Raw genomic sequence first — 21,395 nt, 5'->3', positions numbered from 1 at the left:
CAGAGTCAACAAGCATTTATAAAGTGCCCATTACATGCCTAGGCATTGTGCTAAGCACTAAGGTCACCATGCTAAAACAAAAACCTTCTCATATATATCCATTTACCTCATTAAGCAAGTCCATTCACATTATACACAAGATTACATGTAACAAATTGCAGTTAACATTAAATGACAAAATGATATAACCAAAAGCAATCAGTCAACAGTATCAAACCATAAGAAAAGAGTTAAGACTCCACAGGGCTGCAACTCCATAGACAAGTCAATCAGAAGATATGCAGAATCAGAGAAATAGCATAGGATTTAGATCCAGAAGGGCCATCTGAGGTCATCTAGTACAACCCTCACATTTTACAGATGAGGAAACAAACTGACAGAGGTTAAATGATGTAATTGCCTAATGTTACACAGTAATATAGCAACAGCACTAGGATTCAAAAATCCAGGTCTATACTTTCAGGGATCATTTCTATAGTATGTTACTAGAGAATTGTGGCTGATCCTAATCCAATATGCTTTTTGCTACACTATGCTGCCTCTTAGATTCAGACAGGACCTTGAAGCACCAGCCCTGGATTCAGGAAGACCTGAGTTCAAATCCGACCTCAGACACTTGACACTTACTAGCTGTATGACCCTGGGCAAGTCACCTAATCCTCATTGCCCCACCAAAAAAAAAGAAAAGAAAAGAAAAGAAAAAAGGAACAGAAAGGAAAGAAAAAGAAAAAAGAAAGAAGAAAAAAAGTGGGTACTCATCAAGTGGGGAGTGGTTAAACAAACTAGTATAAGTTGAGATTGTTATACTCTAAACAATAGTTTAAAATGAGGAATTCAGAGAAATATGAAAAGATTTTTATGAATTGCTGCATGTTGGCTTAAGCAGGAAAACATCCATGGCTTTACCATTAAGTCACTGAAATCATTAACAGGTGGTCAAACCCAGATAAACTGCAAAGATCAATCTTATTCCTAGAAGAGATAATGAAACACAAGCAGTTTTCTTTATTTTAAGTGAGGGTGAAAGGGAGTGGAGGTGGGTTGTTTTGTTTTGCGTTTTTATTATTTGTTTGTATATCAGGAAATGATTCTCGGTTGAAAACAAAAGGCATCAAACTTTTTACAGAAATAATAAAATTAAGCTCACTCTTTTTACAAGAGACCCCAAAGGGTTAAGTGACTTGCCCAACTTCATTAGTGACATAGCTGGTCTAGAATTCAGGTCTTTGAACTCACAGCCCAGTGATCTTTCCATGACATCATGCTGTGAAATGGAAAAAACTACAAAGAGGCAGGTAAAACACACACTTATAAAGACCCACACACTTGAAGCATGGTTTCAAGCATAGTTTCCAGCTCAAATCATACCTTCTAGAAAAGTCTTCCTCAGGCTATACCGATGATGTCTGTCTCCCTTCTTTAAACAGAGACAGTAGTATACCACTCATTTTGGTATTTAATGTGTCCAATCTGAGATAATTATCTGTTATTTCACTGCTGAGAGGATGTTTGAACAATAAGTCCCTTGAGAGCAGAAACCATACAAAGTCTCATACTTCTCTGCATCTCCTATAATGGTAGCTAACACAGTGCCAGTCACATAGTAGAAGATCAACAAACATTAGCACAACAGAATAATTTGAACTACTGGTGGGAAACAGAAGCAAAAGGCATACCAGGTTGGCTGCAAGGAGACAGGTTTTCTTTCTGAAGTAACGATTTAAAGAGCAACATAAGATCTAAGACACCGATCGTAGTGACCAAAAGCCATTCTTTACATATACACGCTGCAGTAGAAAACAATCCTAATGGGACCATATCTTATTTTTTCCTTCAACACAGCCTCACCTTTCCCCTGCAAAGTGAGCATACACATAGACAAGATCACTGCAAAAATGATGCCATCCTGAACCAAAGAGTAAAAAGTGCAATATCTCATGCAATTTTCATGTTTTCTTATGATCCAGAGACATTGGCCTCCTTGCTTATCATTTCTCATTCATGGAATCTCCAGGCCTTATCCCTGGTTGTCCTTCATGTTCTCTCCCTCCCTGGCAGTTCAATGCCCATCTTCTGGAAGAGGGCTATTCTGATTTCTCCCTTCTCTTCCTCCCATGCTTGATGCCTTCTCTTGATTACCTTTCTATTAGACTGTACATATATTATCTGTACATAGTTGTTTACATGTTGTCTTTCTCATCACAATGTGAATTCCCTGAGGGCAGGAACTGTTTTTGACTTTCTTTATATATCCAGTGCTAAACACATAGAAAAAGCACAATTTTCATGTTGTTTGGCTATTTCCATCATGTCTGACTATGACATATTTGGAATTTTCTTAACAAAACTACTGGAATGGTTTGCCATTTACTTCTCTAGCACATTTTATAGAAGAGGACAAGCTATCATATATAAAGCTCTTTGCAAACCTTGCAACAATATATAAATGCTGGCTTTTAGATGATGATGATGGTGACTATGGTGATAATGATTTTAAAAATTATCCTATTTGTCTTTATGCCTGTCATAGGAAGGCCAGCAGTAAGGTTTGAAATGTGACCAGAAGATGATAATGACACGCAGCAACTCATGAACCCCAACTGTCACAGAGTGGACAATTTACATTCTGTCTGGATAGAAGGATTACCCATCCAGATGAGTACTCACCCAGATGAGATTATGGGGTTTTTCTTTATAAGCACTGAAATCATTATTTTTTAAAGGGTATAACCTCACTGGTTTCACCCAAAGCATTGCCATTCTTCAGAGACTATGTGTGTGTGTCTATGTAGGTGTGGGGGTGGTTGGCACCATACATTCTGATAGAATCCATGTGGTGAACTATTAAAATATATTTCTTTAATGAAGATATTTTAAGTGTTGTTTTGTGACTCCCAGGAGGTAATAGCTTTTTTTTTTTTTTGGTGAGGCAGTTGGGGTTAAGTGACTTGCCCAAGGTCACACAGCTAGTTAAGTGTCTGAGGCTGGATTTGAATTCAGGTACTCCTGACTCCAGGGCCGGTGCTCTATCCACTGCGCCACCTAGCCGCCCCGGTAATAGCTTTTTAAAATATGTTTCCATGAAAATTATAAAAGGCACACAACGTGTGCTTCCCATAATATCCATCATTTTATATCTTTACTGGAGCCTAAGACAAGCAAACTTCATTAAGAAACCATTATTTCTAAATGTAAATTTAATCTTTAGTTATTGTACATCACCATTTTAATACATGAAAGAATATAATAAAAAATTATCCTGCTTGTATGGTGAATGGCTCCTTTTATAAACCAAATTATGCAAGAAGACCAGTTTTTTAAAACAAAAATGAACCAGAATCCCATCATCCTTCATTCATTAATGAATTCCCATATTGTCACATGGGCAAAGACTCAAAAGTAGACCTAATAAAAAGTGTCAACTATGTGTAAAAGAGGATTAATTTAATTATATAACCATGGGAGAAAATAATAAATAAAGTCACAATTAATTTCCCAATAACTAAAAATGTCTTTGACATATATTGATTGCACTAATGTTTGCATATGCAGGCTTGGGCATATATCCAAAATTAAGCATGCTTAAATTTTTCAGAATATGGTTACAGTAGCAAGTAGCAAAACTTAAAACCATAATAAAAATGAAGTTGTTATAAGTTGATTTAATTTAAACAAAATTAGTTATTTCAATTTAGCAAAACAAAGGTTCCATGTGCCAAAATAAAATGGATTATTTTATTTAATGGCTGGGGGTGGGGGCAGGGGACTGTGCTTCAATAAAGAGTTCATGATTGTCATTTTTGACAGACCTCAATTTCAGGTAGATAGAAAGAGTTCATTATCCTTTCCAATTTGAAGGCTGTACCAATTTGAACAGGTCCTAGATTAATCATAAATTAATCTCTAAATTGGAATTCGACCTCAGTCCAACTCATACCAGAAGAGTAATTATTCATTCTTTCAACAAGCATTTAACTTCCTATGAGATAGGGGAGGAAACAAGGAAGGAGATATCTGTCACAACTACAGAGGTGGAAGAGTCCTTGCCCAAATATGGAAAGAGAGGATCACAAGAGATAAGTTTTGACTATTTAAAAACCTGAAAAATGTTACATTTGCAAAAATAATCAGCTAGAATTAGAAGGCAAACATCAACTGAGGGGAAAAAGAAAGAAAACTTTGTAGTAAATTGCTTTGGAACAAGACTGATGTATGAGATATAGAGAGGATTGATCAAATATACTAAAACAAGATAAACTTCCTATAATAGACAATCAGGCAACTCTCAAAGGAAGACATCCAAGTTTTCAACAAACATGTGAAAAGATGCTCCAAATCACTAATTCTAAGGTTCCAACTAACCCATATCAATTTGACAATGAATAACAAAAAAGGAACATGACAATTGTTTGGAAGGACTGTGAGAAAGAAGAAAATGAGCATTTACTAAGTGTTTGCTATATGCTAGGAGCTAGGCGGTGCAGTAGATAGAGTGCTGGACCTGGAATAAGGAAGAAGACCTGAGTTCAAATCCGGCCATAGAATACTTACCATCTGTTTAACCCTGTTTGCCTTCATTTCCTAATCTGTAAAATGAGCAGAAGGAAAATGGAAAACCACCAATGCAAAATGCCAAGAAAACCCCAAATGCACACAAAGAGTCAGACTTGACTAAACTACTTATGCCAGGAACTGTGCTAAACTCTTTAAAAACATTATCTCATTTAATCCTCCAACAATCCTGAGAGGTAGGTGTTATTATTTGACAGCCGAAGAAACCAAAACAGAGTCAAGTGACTTTCCCAGGGTCAGAGAGTTAGTAAGTATCTAAGGCTGCATTTAAATTCAGGTCTTCCTGACTCCAGGCCCAAACTCTAGCCGCTGAACCACCTAATAGACACTTCCAACTATTCAGGAAAGTGATTTGGAACTATATAGAAACAGTCATTAAACTATACATACCCTTTGACCCAGAAATGCCACACATACGCATATCACAAAGATATAAAAGAAAGATACATACACACACACAAAAAACTTATAGCAGAACCAGTCAAAAGAATTTTGTTATGATATTTCAATCCCTTTACCCACCCGAGCAAACAGTATTTTCCTTTGTACTATCCCTGTGCATGATTGTACACATAGCTAATGATTTGAGTAATACTTCTTTAACCTTTGAGAAACCAGTAACTCTCACACCATGATGAGATAGCCTTCATCCTCATGATCATTATCATTCTTTTACCTTTTTGTTACAGGCTGAAGACAGAACCAAGAGTTCAACAACCTAAGTTCTAATAAAGGGAAAGCAAAGAATTATACAGAGGTCACCAGCTTCTAGTATTTCTGAAAGCACAAAGAAACAACAAGCATTTCTCAGTTATTTTCCCTTTATTTGAAAAAAACCTTTCTTCATAGTTAATTGTGTAAAATTGTGTGAAAAATTCATGGTAAAATTGTGTAAGAAAAAAGTAGAACACTTAAAGCATATATTCTCATTTCATTTTAGAAACTTCCCTTCATACATGAAAAGGATATGTTAATTACAAATCCTTAATTAAAACAGGTTCCCTAAATACCTCTAAGAGGTAACACTTTTCTACTTGATTTGTTGACTATATGCAAATTAAAACTATAAAAACTACATTTTTAGAAAGCTATAATTTAGACTTTTCACCACTCCAGGCTAGCCTCAAGCCCATGACCATGTCTGAATGAGGCAAGTTTTGCTGTCATACCAATATCACTGTCCCCCCAACCCTCAAAAAACATGGCAATTATGTCTACTTATGAACAAATAAAGAGGGAAAACATACAGCCAAATTAGGGAGAGGAATTTTTCATCAGAAGGGCAATTAGGTAATCACTCTAAAAATATTTTCTGTTACAATATGTCTGAACCAGCCCTGGAATGAAAAAGCCTCAGTTTCCTCATCTGTAAAATGACATTTTTGGCCTAAGTCATCTTTAAAGTCCGTTTTATCTCTATGATTCTGATTCTATGATTCATATATTCTGTGATGAAAGAAACTTAAGCCAGGAGAAAAATCAATTCAAAATCATTAAACCTAAACTCCCTCAAAAGTCCAAATTTTAATGAAGTTAATGCAAGAATAAAGGTCCCTTAAAAATTAACAGAGTGAGCACAAACCAAATTCAAGACAATGAAAGTAGTTAGGAAGTTGAAATTTCCTCCCCAAATATTCTCTTTTTGTTGGTAAAGTATATGATTCAAAAAAGCATGTGCTATGCTCAACTGAGCAGATGGGTAGTAATTAAACATTACATCTTTCACCTTTAAAATATTTTGTAGCCATACCACCACTATAGAGTATTCTCTCTGGCCATCCCCATTGTCATGCGCTTAAGACCAGCACTCCGACTGAAAGTCTTAGCCTGCCAATGCATGTAAGCATCGTTTTTGAAATTTCCTGGGGACCAAAGACTGGGAAATGGAAAAGACTTTAGAGGTCACCAAGTCCAAATTTTGCTACCCATTTAACAGATGACACAACTGAGGTTCAAAGAGGCTAAATGACTTACCCCAAGTCAAAGAGCCAGTAGGTTTCAAAAGCTAGACTTGAGCCAAAGTCTCAGAAACTAGCTAGCTCTCTATCCACTAGCCCATGCTGCCTCAGAAGAAACCATTATTAGAGATTAGGCTGTTGAAATCCTATTTTGCACTCATCAAAAGGATGAAGGACATAGAATAAGCATAAATGTGGTATGACAGTGACTCTGAGTTCTGAAAGACCTACTGATATATCAGCAGAACCCAAGTTATAGCAAGCATTATTACCAAGCAACAAAAATTGAGGGCATGGGGCCTATGATCAATTGTCTTTTGGCTTCACTGCAAGTCAGAGAATCTCAACTCCAAACCACAAGGAAATATACATACACACATATACATATCTGATATATACATGTATTTATATACAGTCACAGCAACTCATAAAGTGCTGAGAGTAATGATGGGACTGGGATTGGGTGAGTTATGGAATAATCACATCACTTAAGCACTAGATTTTTAAAAATCAAATTACAGACTTCAATAGGTAGTTAAATTTTTTGCTTTTGGTAAACAATGAAATGAGGAAGCAGCATGATATACCGGAAAGACATCTAGAAGTTCAATTTCAACCCTGCTACTTACAAAGAACTGGAAATCAAAGGAATGCTCATCAGTTGGAGAATGGCTAAATAAACTATTGTATATGAGTGTAATGGAATATTATTGTGCTATAAGAAATGATAAACAGGACAATTTAAGAAAGGCCTGGAAAGACTTATATGAACTGATACGAAGTGAAGTAAGCAGAACCAGGAGAATGTTGTGCACAGTGATGGCAATACTGTTTGATGAAGAACTGTGAATGGCTTCACTATTGTCAGCAATACAATGATCTAGGACACTCTAAAAGGACTAATAATGAAGCATACTCTCCACCTCCAGAGAAAGAACTGGTATTGATTGAACACAGACTGAAGCATGCTATTTTTTACTTTCTTTCATTATTTTGTCTTTTATTCACATTTTCTTATACAAAATTACTAACATGGCAATGTTTTACATAATTGAACATCTATAACTTGTATCTGATTGCTTACTACCTCAGGGAGAAAGGGAATGAGGGATAGAATTTAGAACTCAAAACTTTAAATAAAAGTGTTTATTATTTTTTAAAAACTGAGCCTTTTTATCTGGACTGAACTAGATCTTTAACATCTCTTTCATCTCTAAATCATATGTATGTGTATATATACTTATATACACATATATATGTTTGTGTGTAAAATCAAAACTGGGGGAAAGGGAAATCTGCTCCAGACTATGGGAGCATTTTTCTTCCCATCTCAAGATGTGTTAACATTTATCTTCTCATCATGACTTCTTGCCTCAAAGGGAAAAGAAATCTCTTTTTGTGTGCTTTAACAAACAGTTCTATTCCTTCCTATTTCATCAATAATCTGCTCCATCAATGTCTCTAGCATCTTCAATCCCTCCCAAATAGGTCTTTTCCCTCTTCTTCAAATATTCTAAGGTCTCTGAAACATTGGGGGTAGGGATGGGGAGAGAAACTTTTCTTTTGATCCTTTTGTCCCCTTTATATTCTTGCCGTTCAACATCCAGAAATCTAGAACAAGTAGTTTATGCTGGCCTCTTCTTCTTTCCTACCATTTATTCTCTTCCCTACAAGCTACTGTCATTCTATTTAAACTGCACTCAAAAAGGTAAGCAAGACCTTTTTCCCTTTAGTGGGAATTATGTCAACTTTAAGTTTTGGCTCAATACGGTATTTTTGACAATGTATAAATTGATTTTGAAAAATCTATTCTTCTGGGAATACACAAAAGTGATTTTTTAAAAAACCTATTATTCTAGGGGCAGCTAGGTGGTGCAGTGAATAAAAGCACCAGCCCTGGATTCAGGAGAACCTGAATTCAAATCTGACCTCAAACACTTGACACTTAGTAGCCATGAGACCCAGGGCAAATCACTTAATCCTCATTGCCCGGCAAAACAAACAAAAAAGCCTATCATTCTGAGCCAAAAGACTTCTGGGTCAAAGTACAAGAACAGAGAAGGAGGGACCCAGTAACTTGTTCTGGTAAAGATCAACAAGCTATCTTTTTATAAATGAGCTCAACACAAGTTTAAAATGAACTTGGCAAAATTAGTCAAGATGTGACCTCTATTTTATAACAAGAAAAGGCAAATGTTCAGAAGGGATGGGTGGCAGAAAGATAGATATGTGAGGGGTAAATTGCTATCCCTGATGTGGGTTTTGTGATTAGATCAGGGGTGATGAGGTGTTCAGAAAGTGGTCAAAGAGTAAGGAAGGCAGATGGATGAATGTTGTTACTGAGTGCCAGTTCCAAAAGCTTAAACCAATGGAGATAAGAAATCCAGCAGAAAAGCAGATGAAGATGTAGATAAGCTTTTCCCTGCCTAAGGATTCCATCACTCAATGACCAGGTAATAGCCATAACCAAATGAATTTGCTCAGTTCCGACTCTCTTACATGGCTCTGCAGCTTTTGAAACAATATATTTATTCCCTAGGCTTTAGTGATGCTACATGGTAACTAGGTTTTCTTCTCCCCCACACCTTTAATATTCTCTTACTTTTACTCCAAGAGTTCTTAACCTGGAGTTCTGTAACCTTGAGTGAGGAAGAAAAATCATGTTTTTATTTTCACTAACCTCTAACTAAAAAGCATTTCCTTCAGTTAAGATTTTTTTTCTTTAAAAAAATAATATACTGGGGCAGCTAGGTGGCGCAGTGGATAAAGCACCGGCCCAGGATTCAGAAGTACCTGAGTTCAAATCCAGCCTCAGACACTTGACACTAACTAGCTGTGTGACCCTGGGCAAGTCACCTAACCCCCATTACCCCCCCCCCAAATAAATAATATACTAATGTTTTCTCTGACTCAGTCTTCTTTCCTCAGCCCAGTGAACTTCCCACTTCCAGCTTTAAGTGTTAACATTAAGCATATAACTTCCCAATTAACATTTTAAAGTCTGATCTGTTTGTAAGAGTCCCAACCCCATACCAGGCAATATCCAGCCAACCTCAAACTCAATCAATCTCTCTCTCTCTCTCTCTCTCTCTCTCTCCTCCCCAAGATTTTGCTTACTTAAGGCTCCCATCATTTTCCCAGTGTTCTTTGACCTCCCCTTTCCTTCATGGGCAGTTACAAAGTCCTTTTAGGTCTTTGTGAATCTCAGATCTGTGAGAACCTCCCAAGAGATCATCTAATCTCAACCCTTGCCCTTTAACAGGTAAGGAAGGCCAGGCTATGCTCAAGGAATAGAACTCTCAGTAGCCTGACTCCAGATGTAATGATTATTCAAATATAACAGTGCTTCTTTAAGAAGGGAACTGACTTGAAGAGCCATAAAATGGGAGTGGGGGGATGTTTGAGAAAAAGAGCCCTCTGTTCCATCTATGAACAATGAAAACATTTCATTTTAAGGAAAATTTGTATTATCTAATTTTGTTCATGTTAAAATTTGTTCAATTATCTTATTAAGCTCAAACTCTCAACTATGTCTTCTTTTCTACTACATAAATATATTTAAATAAACATAAATACATAATATGAAGAGGATTGAAAACTGACCCATCACTATACCTATCCTAGTTCCTTATCCTTGCCCTGCTTTATTCAGATGAATTTAAATCTTTCACACTTTTCCTTTGCTTTACATTCCCATTGCTTGACACCTTAGTCCAAGGTCATATCCCAGAGCTTAATTAATGCCCCCAGCTAAATTCCCCTGCCTTTATTCTTTCCTAAACACCAACTTTCTTGTTCAAAATCCTTCAATGACTGCCCAAAGCCCACAAGATCAATTCCAAATTCTTTAGGCTGGAGTTTGATCTTGATCCATCAGAATCAATCAATAGTCAATAAACATTAGCCAATTGACCGTGTGCCAAGCACTGTGCTAAACACTGGGGTTACAAATAAGAAAAACAAAGTCAGTCCTTGCCCTTAAGGAGCTTCGAATCTAAAAGACCACATACACAAACAGCTGAAAAGAGATTGGGGAGGAGAAAGTGAGAGTCCAAATCTACAGCAGCTCATGGGAACCAAAGAACTGGCTGGTCAGTGAGTCCCCTTTGAATGGAGGCTTTAGTTGTCTCCCATCAGAGGTGAATGAATAAAACTCACGATGATGAGTTTTGCTAGAAAGAGGTTTCTGGGGAACTCGAAGATAAGTTCTAGTTGTGCAACTGCTGAGAAGTTAGGTGGCTGGTACTTACCCCTTGTGTCTGCTTTTTCCACTACTCCTCTATGTGACTTCTACTGCTCTAATCTAATCTAATTATCATCACTTCAGCATAATACATAAGGAGGCAGGTAGTGACATGATGCAAAAAAAAAAAAAAGCAAAGAAAGAAGATGGTCAACAAAACTTAAAAAAAAAAAATACACAGAGGAGAGTAAAGAGAAGTTCGGGAGACACAAGTTGGCCAGTTCTGTTACTCTACATTCAATGCACACTATTCAGCAATTTGTGGTTTGGTCACTTTCAGTCTGGTCTGACTCTTCATGATACCATTTGGGATTTTCTTGGAAAAGGTACTGGAGTGGTTTGCAATTTCCTTCTCCAGCTCATTTTTACAAACAAAGAACTGAGGCACAGTGTTAAGTGACTTGTCCAGGGTCACTATTAAGCAGCTATTAAGTGTCTGAGGCCAGATTTGAACTCACAAAGATAAGTCTTCCTGATTCCAAGTTCAGTGCTCTATCCTTCCACTTGGCTGCCTCTCTCATTTGACAATATTTTTATTAAAAAGTCCAACTCCTCCCCTCCCTCTGTCTAATATAGCAAGATCAAATAATCATACCCCCTTAAAGCTGAAAGGAACCACAGAGGTTATTTGGTGTAATCCTCTTACTTTGCAGATGAGGAAACCAAGATCTTTCCCATATATAAAGGGAAGGAAAGACACTTAAAACTTGGAAAACAGATGGTGGATTTATGTCATTTAGCAATAGTGTTTTTGTTTCTCATTCAATTATATAAGTTACCATAATTCACCTATAGCACCTCAAAGTAAATTTCTTAAAGTAGACTGAGGAGTGAGGAGTATATGATTCTAGACCTCGATCAAGTTATACTGCTGAGAGGTGATCAAGAAATAAAAAGGAAAGATACTTCTGAAGTGTTAGGTAGTAAACTACTGTCATTTCTCACTAACTCCTCAAGAGAAAAGGCAATTTACTACTATTTGATATAATTCCTTTATACCTTTCACTCCACCAGTAAAACTTAGCCTAGGAGAACTATTACAGAATAAAATAATTTTATCCATTTTGATTTCATATATATTAACCCATCCCATGCATGTTACTACCTTTTTCCCTGGCTTTCAAGTTCCCTTAGAATGTATTAAAGGGAGTTGGCACTGAATGGAGACAAGTACAAATGTAGTCAATGCCAAACAGCATCATTAATAATTCCAAAAGAGGATGAAGTCTACCAATTATGGGCTAAGTCAAAACCCCCAAATGAGCTGGGAGAGGAGAGGGTAAAAAAAAAGAAAAAAAGAAACCTTAAAGGGCAAAGTGAAAAGGAAAGCCCTGAAGTTCTGCCATTAGACAGTGAGCTCCTTGAGAGAAGGGATTATCTTTTTTAGAGAGAAAGCTGACAATAGAGCACTGGACCTAGTGTCAGGAAGACCTGAGTTCAAATTCTGTCTCAGAAGTCACTTAACCCTGTTTTCCTCAGAGGTCAGATATAAAATGGAAATAATAAAAAGACCTACTTTGAATGATTGCTATGAGGTGCAAATGAGATATTACAAAAAAAAAAAACCTGTTTGCACATTGTCTGGCACATAGGAGAGGGCTTAATATAATAAAGGGTTACTGTTTGTTTGTGCTAAACTAAACAAAACCCTTTTCAGTATCCCCCTCCAGTTCTCCCTATTCCATATTCTTCTCTTCCCAAGGTATGCATCTCTCTTCTCTTCTCTAATCAATATGGGAAAGGATCTCAACAGCTTTTGTGTTCAAATGAACCCCTGTTCTATCTTAACTGCATGGTAACAAGGATTATAAATTAAACAAATTAGCAATAAATTCAACCTCTTGATCTCTACCTCGGAGTCTCAAAGCCAAAAGAGTAGGAAAAGGAGCTGCATGTTAGAACCTTGCTGACTGCATCCAGGTACTTGAGGAGAAAGAATGGGATTATCAATTAGATTTAGTACTGGAAGGAATCTCAGCTTAAATCAACAGTCAAAGAAAAATTTATTTAGGGCCTATTATGTCAGGCATGGTGCTAAATGATGGGGTTACAAATAAGAAAAAAGAAAGGCCCTGCCTTCAAGGAACTTACAATCTAATGGGGGAAAGACATCACACAAACAGTAGTTGAAAAGAGAAGGGAGAGGGGATACCCACCTGATGTAGAGGCTTGGTAGAGTAAGTTCCATTGTTCAGTCAAATGGGAAATAAGATGTCTATGCTGAACCCTACCTTTAAATGAATGTTTTGGAGTTCATGGCTCCATCTGCCGATCAAAAGGGCAGAAGGTGGTGATGAGGTGTACGAACCAAGACTGACTGAATGCTGAAGGATAATGAGGTTTTTCCCAGTGATGAGCTCCCTGGGGCTTGGTAGAGAGGTCCCAAAGTAGTACAGCCAGCTGGAGAAATTAAGTCCAAACCTCTCATTTTGCTGATAAAGAAACTGAGGTTCAGAGAAGTTAAATGGTTTACAAGCAGAATACACCAGAATAGAAGTGCAAGTCCCAGATATTTTGACATGCTCCCCACACACGTGCAAATGTTCAAAATACTGGTTCCAAAACAGTAAAATATTCTCTGTGTACCTTTATTGGCAAAATATTCCAAGGAAGAGACAAGAGACCACATGTGCCAGGTCACATACCTCTGCCACCACTATATATTCTCAGACCTTATTGGTGACACTCCATGATACGACTCCCAGGAACCCAAGAAACAGCTGCAGGTCCCTCTAATCCCCCTACCAGCAGCCTTGTTTCCTGGTCCCCACAGCTAGTGGGGGGGGGGACAACCTTCATAAAGAAAAGTCTTGCCATCCCATACCAATAACACTGACTGCTGATTAACTGCCACAGCTAGGCGAATAAGGCAACCTCCCTCCAGGTCACTCACTGTCCCTACTTCTAGACCACCCTTGGGGAGTTGACAAACTCCATAAATTGTTTGTTTGCAACTTGGAGTAAGTGGGTCTTATCTTCTAATTAGAATGGGTCCTAGCAGGACCTCCAATTTAAAAGACTATTAGTATTTTGTTCTATATGGATCTGAAAGAAATAAAAAGTTCTATAATTCATTATGACCATCTTTCCTACCACAATCTGAATATGGGAGGATATGCTTTAAGAATCACCCCCCCCAAAAAAAAAAAAAAACCTAAAGAAAATTATTCTGGAGCATATACCAGCAAATGCACTTTAAAGATAGTGGATATTAAAAAAAAAACAAAAAAACAAAAAATAAAGATAGTGGATAGGGGAAGCTAGGTAGCACAGTGGATAAAGCACCGGCTCTGGATTCAGGAGGACCTGAGTTCAAATCTGGCCTTAGACACTTGACACTTACTAGCTGTGTGACCCTGAGCAAGTCATTAATCCTCATTGCCGTGCAAAAAAAAAAAAACAAAGCACGATAGTGGATAATAACAAGACTGATCACAACTAGTGATGGAAGAAAACTTCTAGAGGTAAATTCATTCTTCCAGGACACCAACACAGCTTTCAGGAGGAGTATCATACACTAAAACAATTAACTTTGTATAAATTACTTCCCCTTCACAAAGTAATCTCAAGCACTATCTTCTACAAGAAACCTGTCCTAATGGTCCTCCCCATCAAGTGCCCTACTCCTTGCCCAGAACTGCATTGTATTCATTTTGCATATAGGAAATAGAGACTGTACCTATGGTTTCAATGGTGTAGGGGGCGTTCCTCCCAGTGAGGCTGCCCTCTAAAAAAGCAGGTTACTACCTTCTCTGAAATTTAAGAGTCACCTCCTAAGTGACAATGTCCCAGGTCACATGGTCATTGTGTATATCCATTGATTCATTCATGATGGGAGATGACTTATTATAGAGAATTTCAGATACTGATCAGCAACCTTCTCTATTATCAATTCACAAACTAACAAAAATTCATCTAGTCTTAACTATCTTGCAATAGGAAAACAGTGTATGTTTCTTAGGTTCCCCTTCTTGACCCCCACCCTGCCACCATATATATACAAACTAATGTTTTTTGCATTTAACAAAATTAAAATAGACATATAAGATATTTATCATTCAAGTCTGAGCCCCATGCCTCCTCATCAGAGCAGGAGGCAGGTGGCTCTGGGTCCCTTCAAGTCTGACAGCACAGATCGCTTTAGTGCATTCTATCATGCTGGAAAGATTTGATATAGCAATACTGGAGTCTGTTTTGGTTGTCCAACAAACCTAGCTAAGTTAGAAGAGGCTCTTCCTCCAAAGGTTTGCCACCAGATCATAATTCTTTGGGTCTTAGCGATTCCTTTACCAAGGGTAAGGTGGGGGAAGGGGGAGGGCAAAGAGGGGTATCAAGTCATATAGGTCAGAACATGTACCCAACTGGGTCAGTAGAGGGAGTGAAATCACTAATCTTAAAGAATACCATATCATAACTACTACATACTGAACTATTATTCATTTCAAACAAAAGCACAGCTTGTAATTCAATCCAGAAACTCTAGTACCTACTCCTTGGGCTCCTCTGAAACAAACTGAATTGCTAAAAATCCAACGGTGGGTACTAAGGAACCATAAATACCTTTACCCTACTGAACAAGCCAAAATAGCAGTTTCTCATTCCACATTGTTAGAGTCTCTTTACACATAATACTGCTTATACTTCATTGACAATTTCACTTTAAGCTAGAAGGAAATGCTCAAAAATCTTCATACACAAAACTAATTACAGTTGCCTAGGACCATAATCCAAATGAAAAGTGAGAGTCAGATCTGGTATCATACGTGGCAGTAGCCCATTTTTGTTTAAAATATAATCTTGCAGTTAAATATTTGTTTGAATTTTACAAATATGGCCGTCAATGTAAAAGTATATTTAAAGCACTACTTAGCTCAAGAAAGAAAAAGTCTTTTTGAAGGAGCAAATGGTACATCTGGTTCTTTTGGTTTAGAAACAGAAACCTCAGAGACAAAAATCAAATATAACCAGAGTAGAGGACAGAACACACAGAGTAGACTACAATGAAAAGGAGAAATTCTCTAGAAAACCATGTTAATAAATTACAATATGCATAAAAGACATAGGAAAAGTAAAATCCTGAATTGTTTGGGGGTAGGATGGTGTTGAAGATCAGCAGAATGATTAGTGCTTGAAGTTCCCACCCAGAGATAATTCTATTTAAAAGTCATACAATGGGTCTCTAATAATGTAATTATTCCGAAGGTCGGTAAGGAGTCACTTTGCAGAAGTGAAATAGGATGCCCAAACCCACCATCATTAACAAACCACACCTCAAACCCACAAAAGGTAACAAACCACACCCACAGCAGTCACGTCACCTCAAGCTAATGCAAAGCAAACTGTGCTAAGAAACAATTAGACAAAAAACACTGCTCAGAGTAAGAAGTGAACTAGGGAAAGGATAGCAAAGCTATCAGGCAGTTTAACATCCAGCAAAGAAACTGTATTGCATAAATCAGAAACATTAAAAAATGACATATCAATGTGTATTTATGACATATTATGACATTTTAGCCAAATCATACTACTAAAATGAGATTGGAGTCTTTTCAAAGTGAACAGCACATTAATGAAACTATTCTAAATTATGCCATAGTAGAGAGATGTGTCATCTTGCCCAAACTATGGCCTCTCTGAGCCTCAGTGGTCTCATCTGTAAAAGGAAAGCATTCAAATGGATGACTACTGAGCTTCTTTGCTGCTCTAACACTCTTCAGATTCTAGAATTTAGTCAAAAGAAATTTCCTTACTCTGATCCCCAAAGGATTGACACAGGGAACTAACTACATCTAATTCAATGAAAAACACAAATTGTTCATGATTGGAATGAGAGGAAAGGAGGTTTTTCAAGGGTCCTGACCACTTATGATTTGTAACCCAAACTCCTTCCAAATCCACAAAAATAAAGGTCAGTTTAGAAAGACAGAAAGAAAATGGAGTGTGTGGGGGGGGGAGATCTGCATAGTAAAAGTAAAGCACTTTAAATCCTAACCCTTCCCCCCAGCATAAAAAATAGCTAGATACTTTACACCTTTAAGATTCAGGTTAATTTAGAAGTATTTTCCTATCAATACTGAACACACACAAACACTCCCAAAAATTTGTCAAGTTTAATAAGCTAACAACTACACTAAGACTTTTCACTCCCCAGTTGAGAAATGGTCAAATGACATGAACAGGCAATTTTCTGATGAAGAAATCAAAGCTATCTATTGTCACATGAGAAAATGCTCTAAATCACTATTGATTAGAGAAATGCAAATTAAAACAACTCTGAGGTACCACCTCACACCTTTCAGATTGGCTAATATAACAAAAAAGGAAAATAATAAATTGTCGAGAAGCTGTGGAAAAATTGGAACACAAATGCATTGTTGGTGGAGCTGTGAACTGATCCAACCATTATGGAGAGTAATTTGGAATTATGCCCAAATGGCTATGGGACTGTTCATACCCTTTGACCCAGTGGTACCACCACTGGGTCTGTATCACAAAGAAATCATAGAGGAGGAAAAAGGACCCACATGTACAAAAAGTATTTATAGCAGCTCTCTTTGTGGTAGCAAAGAAGTGGAAATCAAGGGAATGCCCATCAATTAATTGGGGAATGGCTAAACAAGTTGTGGTATATGAATGTAATGGAATACTATTGTGCTGTAAGAAACAATGAGCAGGAGGAGTTCAGAGAAACATGGAAGGACTTACATGAACTGGTGCTGACTGAGAGGAGCAGAACCAGGAGAAGATTATACACAGTAACAGCAACATTGTGTGATGAACAACGGTGATAGACTTGGCTCCTCTCAGTAGTGCAATGATCCAAAACAACTCCAAAGTTAAAATATGATAAAAAATGTTCTCAACATCCAGAAAAAAGAACTGTGGATTATGAATGCTGATTGAACCATACTGTTTCTACTTTGGGGCCAGGTTTTTTTGCTTCTTTTTTGAGGTTTTTCCCTTGTGCTCTGATTCTTCTTTCACAATATGACTAATGCAGAAATATGTTTAATGTGATTGTACATATATAAACTATATCAGATTACTTTCAGTCTTGGGGAAAAGGGAGGAAAGAAAGGGTAGGAGAAAAATTTGGAACTAAAAATCCTATGAAAACAAATGTTGAAATCTATCCTTACATATAACTAGAAAATAATAAAATACTTTAAAAAAAAACCCTACACTAAGACTTTTGAGACACCCTATAGATAAACTTTTTCCCCAAAATAATTGGATGTGGTATTTATAACACTACTCCATAAATTTTGCTACATTGTAAAGAAAAAAAGTAAGGTATTTAGGCAGAATTTAGGAAACTGTTGCACTCAAATATGCTAAGATTTCTAAGTGACACAATATAAGTAAATTTAATTCAGCAAACATATCATGAGTATCTCAGTGTAAGACAAAGTGCTCAGTCCTGGGTATCCAAGGAAACAGTATAAAACATCCCCTATTCTCAAGGACCTTACATTCTACTAAGGGATAAGAAGAAAAAATACAAAATATGAGAAATAAAGCAAAGCAATTTCAAGAGGGGGAGTGCTAAAAATAAAACTGTGAGAAAAAAAAATGATGAGGGCAATTCTTATGTTGTAGTGGTGCCTAAACTGGTACTCTGAAGAAAGGAGGGAAAGGTGAAGGTACACCCCAGATGTGGGATACCACTTGTGCAAAGTCAGAGAAAAAAGTGTGGGAAAGAATCTCTTATAGAGAAAAATGGTTCATAGTTTGGTTTTGCTAGAAAAGAAAGTGTAAAGGGGAGGAATATAAAATAACACTGGCAACATCAATGGGAACCAGAATGGGAGGACTTTAATACAATATCATAACTAAATTAAGTTCTAATCTATTCTTGTAAAAAAAAACCATGTTAATCAATTTGTAAAGTTTTTTTAAAAAGATTACATTGTTTCAAGTATTAACATCTTTTTTTAAAATACTTTTTTAATACATAAAAAGCAACTTACCATTATAGACAACATAATAAAAACTAATACATTATCCTGCACACTGGGGAGAAAAGTGTTTTAATTTATTGTCAGCACTAATTATCATGTTCATCATCTTCCTAGATAACTCAAAAAATGGCTTCATAGAACTCTTTCAATTCAAACACTTGAACACCTAATACATAAAGAGTATAGAATAAGAAACCAAGTAGAGATAAAGATCAGGGAGGGGAGAGGGGAGGGAGGGAAGGAGAGATAAAAATTGGAACCCAAAACTATAAGTAAAAATGTCCATCATATTTAAACAAACAAAAAAATGAGCAAATAATAAAACAAATGGATGAAGGAATGAAGGAATGGATGGATGGATGGATGGATGGATAGATTAAATAAAATGAAGATCACTCAGCTCCTCAAAAAAAAAGATTAGGTAAACCACAGTTCCATGTCTTGATGAAAGTGAATATGAACCATACACAAACCATTAACACACATTAACTTTGGAAGATAGCTATAAGCAACATGCTAAGTGGATATCCATGGGAAAACAACATGGAGGTGCAGAGGTAGGGAATGGATGAGGGCTGGGGATTCAAAATGAGCCTTGACAGATTGGTGGGCTTTTTATTTGCAAAATAAAATGGGATCAGGGAAAAGTGAGCAAACCATAAAGAGGGAACAATCTGAGCAAAGGCAGAGAGGTAGAAGAGGCTTTGGTCAAGTTATTTCACTTATCTATGCCTCAGTTTCCTCATCTGTAAAATGATGGCCAGATGGCCTCTCAAATTCCTTTCTAGCTCTAAAACTATGTATGACCCTATGGTGGTTCTAAGACTTCTAGCATTGTCCAGTGTGGCTACTGCACAAAGTGCCTACATGGGAGTATTATCAATTAAGATGAAAAGAAGATTATTCAGGACCTTGAATGAAGAACTAAGGAGTCTGAACCTTATTCAATAGCCAGTAAAGAATGACCATGGATAGCTTTTAAGGAGAAGCATAAAAGGAGAATGAAAATTAATCTGGCCACCCTTCAAAAAGATCTTTATAACATCATATGGAGAAGGGGAAAAAATCAATACCAGCCTGCCAAAAAATGCACTCTTCTCGACAGGATTTAAGGAGACTTAAATATTACATATGGAGGGAAGAAAAGAAAATAGAACTGTTATGATGAGGCCTCCACCTATCTTTCACCCACATTTTGGGTGATACAAGTTCCCTAAAGCAGATATTAACTAGGTAGCATAACAGATAAGAGCAATATCAAGAAGAGTTCAAATCCAGACTCAGACATTTACTAGTTGTGTGACCCTGGACAAATCATTTAACCTCTGTCTGCCTCATCCGTAAAATCTATAATATTTCCAGGGTTTTTGTGAGGATAAAGTGAGACAATATTTGTAAAACACTGCAAAATCACAGTGCTATGTAAATGCTAATTATCATCATCATATCTCTTCTTCATTCATCAGCTTTTACTACATAACCAGCAAAGAAATAGAAGAAGACTTGAACTGAATTCAAAAGTACACATCCTGGGGGGCAGGGATGGGTAAAGCAAGGAAAGAATGAAGACCTCAACACTCTGTTTTTATATTTTAACTTTGAAAATTAAAAGGTTTATTCTATGAACCTTATGAAACTATTTTTGGAAATATTTCATTTTCTTGTTTCAAGATAGAATGTTGGAGACAACATAGCTCATACAAGAAGACAGCCTCAAATAACAAAGCCGCTTTCTCTTTCCTTCTTGCCCCCACTCCTCTGAAAAACTACATAAGAAAAATTAATGGAGAGACAAAAACATATTTAACTTTAATTTTACCTTAGTACATAGGAACATCAGATGATAGGTGTAGAGAGAGGTCGGGAAACCGAATCCCAAAGATTACACAAGTTCTCATGGGCAATAAGGTACAGTTCTGAGATTTGGACCCAGATTCAAATCCATGGGTTATTCCAACTGTACCACAATGTTCCTGACTTCCTTAGGAGTCTGTAGTGCTACTATTATCATAGCTATCTCACATCCAAAAAGACTATTTCATCTTCTGTCCTTTCCACTTATCCTTACTGAATGTTTTAACTTAACCAAAGTCAAGGGCAATAAAATAATTTTAATTTGAAAACCTGAAAGTACTTCCCTTGAGATGCCTAAAGAACTTAAGTACTTCCATAGATGAAATACATATACATATACATATATATACACACATACATACATACATGAAAAAGAAGTTAACTTTGTTAAGGTAGCATGACAACAGAAAACAGGTAACATCAGCAACAGAAAAAAGAATGTGTGAGCTCCTAATAACTTTTTTTTTTTTAGTGAGGCAATTGGGGTTAAGTGACTTGCCCAGGGTCACACAGCTAGTAAGTGTTAAGTGTCTGAGGCCGGATTTGAACTCAAGTCCTCCTGACTCCAGGGCCGGTGCTCTATCCACTGCACCACCTAGCTGCCCCAACTTTTATTTTAAAGTCAGATGAGAAATTAAATTAGGATTATTGTTCTTTGAAGTCTTCTAACCTGAGTTTCCTTCAGGACCTCTCTATATAGCTCAAGTTCAAAAATAAGAGGACTGGAAAGGAAAGCTATGTTCTCTCTCTCTTTCTCTTTTTTTTTGTTTTTGGTGAGGCAATTGGGGTTAAGTGACTTTGCCCAGG

At 36.9% G+C, this 21,395-nt stretch overlaps 1 protein-coding gene and 1 pseudogene across 5 annotated transcripts in view; one reads left to right on the top strand and one right to left on the bottom strand.

Moving 5' to 3' along the window:
* Nucleotides 1–21,395, bottom strand: part of RAPGEF2 (Rap guanine nucleotide exchange factor 2) — a 341,360-nt gene that overhangs the window by 308,002 nt on the left and 11,963 nt on the right. The window lies entirely within an intron of this gene.
* On the top strand, nucleotides 448–520 carry LOC122733121 (annotated as a pseudogene).

This window comes from Dromiciops gliroides, chromosome 6, assembly GCF_019393635.1.
Source record: "Dromiciops gliroides isolate mDroGli1 chromosome 6, mDroGli1.pri, whole genome shotgun sequence".
In the NCBI taxonomy this organism is placed as follows: domain Eukaryota; kingdom Metazoa; phylum Chordata; class Mammalia; order Microbiotheria; family Microbiotheriidae; genus Dromiciops; species Dromiciops gliroides.
This window is presented reverse-complemented; position numbering and strand designations above follow the sequence as displayed.